At 35.0% G+C, this 10644-nt stretch overlaps 1 protein-coding gene across 4 annotated transcripts in view; it reads right to left on the reverse strand.

Moving 5' to 3' along the window:
* TCF12 (transcription factor 12) overlaps nt 1–10644 on the reverse strand; it is a 292040-nt gene that overhangs the window by 209120 nt on the left and 72276 nt on the right. The gene's annotated exons all lie outside the window — the stretch shown is intronic.

Genomic DNA, 10644 nt, shown 5'->3' on the forward strand with positions numbered 1-10644 from the left:
AGGAGAAAGAGGAAGAATAAAAGGAAACACATTGAAATTCTGTGTTTAGGTTTCAGCAGAGACAATGGGTAATAGTTGTCCTATTTTTTCTTCCTGCCCACAGTTTCTAAATTTAGTCTAATGAATGTAATTACTTCCAAAATAAGAAAGTCATTAAAAAAATATCTGCACACAATTACCATGTGACCCAGAAGTCCCGCTCCAAGGTATTTATCCTAGAGGAATGAAAACTTACATTCACACAAACATTGGTACAAAAATGCTCAAAGCCATTCTAATCATATTCTCTAAAAACCATAAATGACATAAATGTCCTTTAACATGGATAAAGAAACTGTGGTACATTTACATAATTTGATACCTCTCAGCAATCAAAAAGAACTACATTCAACAACATAGTTGAATCTCAAAGTAATACGCTTAGTGAAAGACGTCAGTCTCAAAATGTTACATGTTGTACTATTATATTTATATGAAGATCTCAAAAAGATAAAATTATAGTAACAGAGAACAGATTAGTAGTTGCCAGGGATTAAGAGGTAAAGAAAGGGAAAAGAAATAGTTTTGAGTGATAATAAAATTATTTTGTATCTTGATTGTGGTAGGACTCACATGAATCTATACATGTACTAAAATTCATGAACTATACATCAGAAAAAAGTCAATTTAACTAATGTTCATTTTAAAAATAAAATTTAAAAACAGCCCTCTTAACTCATACAGGATGTTACAAAATATATTTTTCTTCAAACAACAAAGATTACAGAGTAGCAAAAAACAAAATACAGCAAATAAAGGATCAATTAAATTCCAATCAAAATTCTAGTAAGCTTACTCCAAATAAATGTATACAGAAATACAAAGGCTCGGAATAGGCTAAATAATTTTTTAAACGAGAAACAAAGTTGGATAGACAATAGTATCTGGTCCCAAGATTTACCATAAATCTATAGTAATGAAGACATTGTGAGGTAGGCATAAATTATGATAAACACTGATCACTAGAAGAGAATAGAATCCAGAAATAGAACTAAACCTACGTGGTCAAATGATTTTCAACTAAGACACTAAACAAAAATTCAATAAAGACAGTCTCAAACAAATGGTGCTATAACAAGTATCTCATGGAGAAAAAAAAAAAAGAATCTCAACCCCTATCTCATACTGTACACAAAAACTTCGAAGTGGTTCAGAGACCTATACGTAAAATCTAAAACTATAAAAGTTCTGAAGAAAACACAGGGAAAAAAAAGTCTTTGTAATTTCGGAGTAGGCAAAGATTTTTTTGACAAACATGGAAAGCTTTGTTAATCACAAGAAGAAATTTAATAAATATCATTTCATCAAATTTAAAACCTAATGCCCTTCAAAAGACTGTTAAGAAAATGAAAAGGCAACACAGACTGGGAGAAATACTCATAGTACATATATATGACAAATATATCCAAAATTATGAGAAGCCTTATACTCAATAAAAAGTGGACAATACAATTTAAAAATGGGCAAAGAAGATACATGAATGGACAATAAGTATATGAGAAGATGGTAAACACGAAGTAAAACCAAAACAATATACTACCCACTAACCCACCTTAATGCCTTAACTTAAAAAGACTTACAATAGTAAGTGTTATAGAGGCTGTTAAACAACTGGAACAATCATGCATTGCTTGTAGGAGCATATAATGGTACAACCACTCTGAAAAGCAGTTCTCCAGTTTTGTAGAGTATTAACCATATTACAATATGACCCGGAAACTTACTCCTAGGTATTTAGTCAAGGATAATAAAAAAAATGTCAATAAGAGACCTGTAATTTCACAACAGCTTTATTCATAATAGCCAAAAATTGTAAATAATCCAAATATCATCAACTGATAAATGGATAAACAAACACTGGTATATGAAAAACTATTATTTAGCAATAAAAAAACAACTAATTTCTGATGCACGTGACAACCTGGATGAATCTCAAAACTACTAAGTCAAAGAAGCCAGATACAGGTGTTTATTATGTATGATTCCATTATTATGAGATTATTTCTAGAAGAGGTTAAAACTAACTTACAGTGATAACAATCACATCAGTGGTTCCAAGGTACAGGTGTTGAGGAAAATTGTCTGCAAAGGAGTAAAGGTAACTTTCTGGAATGACGGACATCTTCTATACATCTGTCAAAATAAATCTCAAAACTATTACATTATATACTTTAAATATGTGTATTTTATTATATATGTATATGTAGTACATATATTTATTATATACATATGCACAAAATACATATATTTTAAGTGTATAATTCAATAAGATATATAACCTAACATACAGAATATATATTGTATTATATGCAAAATGCATACATACAATAAAATACATATGTAAAATAAAATACTATATTGAATTAAAATCAGTAAAGTGAAATTAAGCAAACTCATACAAAGATAAGTTTAATACAAACTTATTTTCTGGGCTGAATCTTTCCCACTAAATTATAAATATCTAAACAACTAAATCAAAGAACTTTTGCCAGTTAGAAAAGCATGGAAAACTGAGAGGAGAAAAGTTTGTAGGAGTCTTAGCAGTCATCCGGTCTTCTCTTCTAATTAGTGCAAAGTCCTACCTAAGGCATGTTAGTTAGGTGGATGGTTATAATAAATCAGTGAGAGGGCACTCACATTTCTTGAGACAGAGTTTTTCAACTGCTGAAACCCACAGTCGCTTGAAAAATTCTCTCTTAAATTGAGAAGAAAACTATGCTCTTCTAGAATAAGTTAGCCTGTGGATGAAATCCAGCCCACAATGTTTTTACAAATAAAGTTTTATTGGAATACAGCCATTCCCATTTGTTTACCACATACTGTCTAAGGCTGCTTTCATGTAACAATGGCAGAGACAAATGGCTGCAATATAAAACCTAAAATATTTATCTGGCCCTTTACAAAAAGTTTTTCTACCATTGTTCTAGAGGAACACCAGAGAAGTCTATACCCTCTTTTACATGACAGTACTCAAAAACGTGGAAAGTATTAGGCTCATCTGCTCTTAGTCTTTCCACCACATTTACTATTACTCCTATGTCATCATTTTCAGTAGACCAAATCCTAAGCATGTCCTAAACACTAGCTGATGAGTGACCCTTTGAAAATATAAAAATTAATTCATCACCCCATCTAACATGATGGTGGAACCATTAGTATCTATTACTCTGACACCACATTTCTATTTATGCAGTTTAAGGTTTCAATTCTTTTGGGCTCTATCACATTGATGACTCATTTTTTACAGTAATAAATTTTTTAAAAATGTACATGTATTACTTTTATAAATAAAAACTGTATGAGGAGGTATCCACAAATTTTTCAACATAATTCATCTGAATTTGGAAACCAGATGTTATTTTAGGTATTTAATAAAACTCCTAGGTAATAATTTTCTTGCTCTTCAGTTACTGTAGACTACAATTCTATTCTATTCTATATTGTTTGATACAAGCCTTTCAGTTTGAGTATTATTCTCCTGCATGAACAAAATAGGCTCGGTAATCAAAGTTCCAAGGGGTAAATTCAGGGAAATGGTTCAGAGATAGAGATATGAAAAGGGAGGCAGGAGAGTGCTCAGAAGAAATCTCAACAAATGTGATATAATGAAAAGTGCAAAGGCTTATAAATCAGACAGGACTAAACTTGATTTGGGCTCTCTCTTCCTTTTTAGCTATGTAACACATGATTGTAATTCAGAAGTAGAGTCAAGTAGGAATATAATGAACTAGCCAAGCATTACCTAAAAAATTTTTCAACATAAAACATAACCCAATATTTTGATGCAGGAATTACCCTTACTTAGCCTCAGACCTCTATCTGGAAGAACTTCCTCCCTCCATTACCTGCCTTATCCCAAGGAAGAGTGAGCTTCCTGACTTGTGTGCACGTTCTTGAATATGTGGAGTTAAAACAATAATAAATCTGCCAATACTAGTGACTGGCACTATTCTTTCAATCAGATCTTGGAATGGTATAAGGCAGAAATTCTGGGCATTTTCTTTGAAGTGTTGGCAAGCCCTTTTGGCAGCAGCAGTTCTAAAGCCGCGAACTCTAATCATTGTGTCATTAATAAAGCTGACATTTTAATCTTCATATGTCACTTTCTTGTGTCTTATTTTTCATTTGGTTCCAAACTCAGGATCAGGACTCTTTTTTGAGTATGGGTCCTCTGATTAGAGTTCCACATGCCCTTCTTGTATAAGCCACACTCCTAATGCATTCTCCACAGTGTTCAGCTTGTTTCTTAAAGTACAGTAAAAACTAATGCATTTGCAAGAAATAAATTCAGAATCGTCCACAGTTGTATTCTTCATCCAATTTATTGATGCTGTCTCATTGACATCTAATTCAATAGCAAGTATTTTAGCTCCTTGTCATTGAGACTTTCCATTCAAGTCAGTTTTCATAAAATAAGCTTCTTTATCAATATATTGCTTTAATTATAAACAATTATTAACAGGTTTGGGAACGAAGGCAATTGACTCTTGGTAAGGATACAACTCATATGGTTAAAACAGAAGTATAATACTGGAGTTTAAGTGGCCAATGGAAACACTGTCATCAGTATGTGTACTTTCCAGAGGGAATAAAGACGACTGATTAATCTGTTTGGTAAACAGAGCTTCAATATCCTGACCTTGAAAAATGGGAATACCACTATCCTTCTTTTAAAGTTCCCATGAGGATTAATGAAATGATAGGTATAAAGTGCCTAGAGAAGTATCTGGCACAAATCAGGTGCTCAATAAATACACAAAGCCAGCACTGAATGGAACCAACCCCCATATCTAAACAGAATCTATTACACAAGTCAATCTTATCTGAATAATCTACTTGAGGTTAAAACTGGGAATTATGTTGGAGATTATTTTTCATAATCCCAGCTGACCTTACTGGCAACCAAAACAATTTTTTAAATTCTCCAACAGCATGACGTTTAAAGCTTCTATATACATCAACAGAGAGGAAAAGCCTCAATATCCTAAAAGAGAAGGAAAACCAGTCGGCACTGTGCTGATTATTCCACTCCCACCTGTATGAGCTAGAAATAGTAACCAGTTTTCCTTTCAGTTCAGAAATCCCATAAAATCAAGATATTACTACACATTTCCTTCTACCAGTCCCATGGCCTGACAAGAGAGGATCCATCCAAGAAATGGTACTATTAAAGGTAAAAGATTATTAAAAGAAAAAAATAAATTTGAAACTATTCAGAATCATACTTCCTACAATTATAAGCCAAATCTGAAAAATATATACAGTTCAGTAAGTATAAGAGCTCATATCTGCTAGGTATCAGTCACTGCAGTAAAATCATGTAAAGACCAAAGAAGTCAGTTCTTTGCAAAGAACAAGACTTTGACCCTGGATCCTATCCTAAATGAACATGTTTTGCCATCACGGATTCTGAGACATGGCTCTTACTCTAAACAGCAGTCCCAAATTGTTTCCTCATGTTGGTTAGAATCCTCACCTACAACCATATACTAAGCCACTAATATCCATGTTTCCTCTCCCACCACTAGTCTAACTTGCTATACTCAGGAGCTTACTTCTCTCTTCCAATTTCAGCATGATACTCTGATCTCATCTTGGCCCTCAAAGCTAGAACTACTTTAAAGGTTCTGCCCCAGGTCTGAGTCCCAAGTCCTCTTTTTACTTACATCATGCCCAACAGCTAACAAAATGCTCAAGCTTTCCATATTTGAAATCTTAAATTCTCTTTTAAAAAAATGAAACTTTTGTTAGCATGAGTCTATAATTTTGTTCTACATGGGGCACAAGAGAAGCAGAAAAAGATAAATTTCACCTTCAAAATGCTCTTAATCTTATTAAAGGAAATACATAGTAAAAGAAGTAAACATGAAATTAGTATAGCACATATCAAGTCTAAAAAAATACAAGGTGATAAGTGTTTTACTCCTTCCATCCGCATCATGTTACACAAAAATTAAAGCCTGTCATCCTTATTTTCAAAAATGATACACTGCTCCTTGATTTTGAAGCTCTTCACAAAGATAGCCATACCACCCTCAGGTTTTTATCCACACTTAATCATCCTCTTCCATGAAGTCTTCGCTGATTAACAAGAAGAAACCTTAACATTGTTCTACCTACACATAGTCCCAAAATTCCTCCACGTCTGCCACCTGAAATAACATGCTTACCTAACTGCCCACATAGGAAAATAAACCACTTAAACAATGTATTTAGTTGAACACATTTCTCAAGTGTTCCTATTCAGCTGGCTGGCCTGCATTAGCTTTGTGTAGGATATAATTGTTTCCTACATTGCTTGTCTACCTTAGGTTACTTGAACATTTGGAAATTTAATGTTTGAGGCAAAATATACTCTATGGAAATTGGGCAACAAGTTAAATAAAAATAAGTCCTCCCCTCACTACTCTACATTTTTTCAAAAGGGAAAAAAAGCACTTTTTAAAAAAGACATCCTACCAATATGTGTCAAACTTTTCCAGGTAAGATATTACTTCTCCAGCTTCACACTTGAAGAACATAAACACAAGGTTTACAACATACTGAACTCGCTGCAAGAAAACCATAGATGCGCTCAATAAATACATCTGCCTCTACTTCTACCCCTCATAAAACAGGTTCACCATTTATTTCCTGACCACAACCTGTTAAAAACACTGGGCTACATAAATATGGCGCTCATGTCCTAGATTTTCTGAGACAATTCCTATCTCACATACCCTTTCTTTCCCCATGAGGATGTCAATGTACAATTAAATATAACTGAATCTTTATAAATTCTTAAGACTTCACAAATAAAATTTTAATTCCTTTGTCTAACCAAAAGTATTAAATAATATTTGCTGTCCAAAACATATTGCAACCCACATTGCAGCAAGCAAAATACAACCCATATTGCAGCAAGCAAAATACAACACCTCTAGAGGCAGAGAGCAAAATATTTCTAAAACATTTTCAGTATTACCCACTAAAAAGCTGTATTTTGACCAATGTTGGCTACCACAATATTAGAACTCTGCCTTCTTTCTCCCTAGATCAGTTCCTAAAATTTAAGTTCCTATCAGGCTATCAACTTCTCCCCTTCTTACCAGGTACCAAACTCCGTAACAGTTTGGTCTTTATTTCCTTATTAAAGGCTCATTAAAATAAAATCGATTTAATTCTCTCCTAAACTTCAGTCGCATATGGCTTCCATCTAATTTACAGGTTCTATCCTCATACCTGAATACACAATCAAAGGGTACCCCTACTAGAAAAGAGTCAGTAGTTAAGTGTGGCTACTGCATTTGATGCAATTGCTATTGCATCAAGTGAATACCTTCATTGGTGAACAACAACAGCAATCTGTTTGGGTTTGGTTTTTGTTCTGTTTTACTTCTTTTCCCAATGACTACCTTTTGATTGGCTTTCATAGAGAATATAGTTAATAATATGGTAGTAACTATGTATAGTGCCAGGTGGGTACTAGACTAATCAAGGGGATCACTTTGTAAATTACATAATGTCTAAATACTGCGCCGTACACCTAAAACTAATATAATACTGAATACCAACTCTAATTAAAAATTAAAAACAAAAAACAAATCTTTAGACTATAATACAAAATTTAACAGCAGGACTTCAGCCTCTCACTGGGTGATCCTTGCACTCCCTGGAAGCTATAATATGCAGAGGCTAGCCAAATTAATCTGGTGTCTTTGTCTTCTCTTCCAGATTGTATTATCTGACAACTTCTTATTCTGGGTGAAGAAGAAAATTATGTTTCATGTATATTTAAGTCCAAGTATGGAATGTGGTATCTCAGACTCACTGGGAAGAGTTCAGTCCCAGGGATGACTTGTGAAAATCTGCAGAAAAAGTCAATGTTCCGATAATAAATCCAGACCTTCTCACAATTCCTAAAGTTGTTTCCAGTTTTCTGTTGATTGTTTTATTTTCACTATTATCAACAACCCTGTTGTGAACATTTTTGTACATCTATCCTGACACACTTCTGCAAGTATATGTAAAGAAAATAATGTTGGGCTAGAATGCTAGAGCAGGACTCTACAAACTTTCTTAAAGAAACAAATAATTATTTTTTACTTTGGGCCATATAGTCTGTGTTGAAACTTACCCAACTCTGCCCTGTAGCACAAAAGCAGCCCCAAACAATACAAATACAGACTGGTGTGGCTGTATTACAATAAAACTTTATTTACAAGAAACAATGAGACAGATTTTGCCCCAAGGGCTAGGGCAGTAGTTTGTGACCCCCAACTAGAGGTAATATACATTTAAATGGCAATGCCAGACTGAAAATTATATGCATTTGACATTTTTATTAATACTCAAATAGATCATTTTTTTAAATAGAGATATGAGGCTCCCTAAATGGATATTCCAGAGAGTACCCATAATAAGTACCCAATGTCACGAAGTGTGAAGGGACTGAGATTGTGCCCTACTTATAACCTAACAAGGCAGACTATCAGTTTCATGAATGAAAGCAGAAGACATGAGACTCATGAGTCAGGTGACAAACTATTAGCCATATCCTACAGCAGCAACAAAGATGAGCTCAAATAGATGTCTGTACACACAGTGGGTTTATAAGAGAGGAACTCTAAGTTTAGGGAGCCTAATCTTTTATAGAGTGCAGTGGCATGACTTACCTGTGTTCTGGAGAGAAATGCTATCTCTATTATCCTGAACAGTAAACATTATCTGCCCATTATTTGCTCCAGAGAGATACACTAACTATGTCTATTTTCCAAGGCTGTTTACGATACATGCATCCTTGAAAGGATAGTCCGAAACAAAGGCAGCCAGTGCCTCTGCTTGCAAAACATGCAGAATTCTAAGAGGACAGTAGAAAATTACCTCCAACATTATGTATCCTTTGTTTCTATACTATCAGGCAGGTTTTTCTAAAGCATGCTACTTTATCAACCAAGCTGATTACTCTGACCAAGAAACTAGGCCCAAATCTATAATTTAATTTAACTTAAGCATCATGTTACTAAGGCTACTACATACAAGACTCCAAGCAGCAAGAGGCTAATCTACAGTACTGACCTCTACCAGGTCCTCCAAGGTCCTGGGCCAAATCAGCTGAACAAATCCCATAAACCTTCAGGGTCTACCACAGAAATCCAAGTGGCTTTCTCCTTATGTGTCTGAATCGACCTTTCCATTTAGACTGAAGCATTAATCCAGGCATGTACTAGCAATTAAACAGAATCTGCTTTGTAATCCATGTGACCCACAAGGAAATCTAAGGCAATTCTATCATTCATAACAACCCTGGCCAGTGACTTAGCTGACCTGAATACCTTCTAGAGACAAGGTGGTATCACTGATCACTTGAGCTAAAGTCAGGGACTGATTTTATAATACCTATCCTAACTGCATGACTCCATCCTATGGATAACTGCCTGGGAAATACACGTAAATAATGAATCAATCATCCCTCCCAGAAGTTCTCCCAAATAATCAAGGTTAGCCTAATGCTGGAGAGATCTCTATAATCATTTGAAAACTACATGTTTCATTGAATACCTGAAGGTCTCTTACTACTCCCCTATGATGCAAGTCACTATGTTTTTGGTAAGGAGGAAAGTTAATGCCTGCCTTCCATACACAAAGTACAATGCCAAGAGTGCTAAAGGTGCCCCTGGAATGCTGTTTATAACTGTTGGAGGTCCACGTGTAGGAGCTAAATCAGTCAGGGGTAAACGCTGATAGTACATTAAATGTGGCCTTTTAACAGGCTGGTGTGCCTTAGGGTTTTCAATTTAGTTTGAATCTCATCCTTATTTTTTGGAGACTGCCTAAGAAAAGTCAGTCCAATCTGTCTTATCTGTCCAAACATCAGCCAGTTGGCATTTGGCCACTTCATAAAATGACTGAGCAATGGCTACTGAAATGGGGGCAGGGAAGGCACCTGGAGGTTTTGATAGCTGTATTATGTGGGAGGTATAGGAGTTGGGGACATCCCCTACTACTTCCAATACACTTCTTAGTAAGGTTAAGAGAAATGACAATCAAATCATGGTCAGAACTATCTGGGAGTAAACAGCAAATCCAGCATTCAGTTAAATTTAAGACACTTGCAACTGTTTGGGAGAGCTATATCAGGAAGTTTTCCTTCCTGAGGAATATTCTGGGGGCAGTTCTGAAAGATAAAGATCACTAACCATCCCCAATGCCGATCTCCCCACCCCTCCACCCCTGCCTGACCAACCCCTTACTCCCCACCCACCCCCTCTTACTTCCCAGGGTCAAAGGCATTCCCTCACTAGAAGCCAGAGGAAATCAATATGACCCATTCTCGTAGCCATAAATTTATTTTTTATCTAATAATTTCCTTCTCAGACCCAGTCTCTTCATCTGGAAGAGTTAAGTGCAAGAAAAACAAAGGCATGTTTTTCAAATAAAAATTGCAGAGAACTATTATGCCCACCCCCCATTCTGACACACATGAGCCACTGTAGGGGGATTTTAGAAATGCTTCATATTGCTGAAAATGCCTAGTTGTTAAGCCCATTTTCTTGTTGCAAAATTCTATTATCCTCAAAGTTTATAACAGTGCCTGGTACATTATATATATATATATATATATAT

The sequence above is a fragment of the Pteropus alecto genome, unplaced genomic scaffold (assembly GCF_000325575.1).
Source record: "Pteropus alecto unplaced genomic scaffold, ASM32557v1 scaffold86, whole genome shotgun sequence".
NCBI lineage: Eukaryota > Metazoa > Chordata > Mammalia > Chiroptera > Pteropodidae > Pteropus > Pteropus alecto.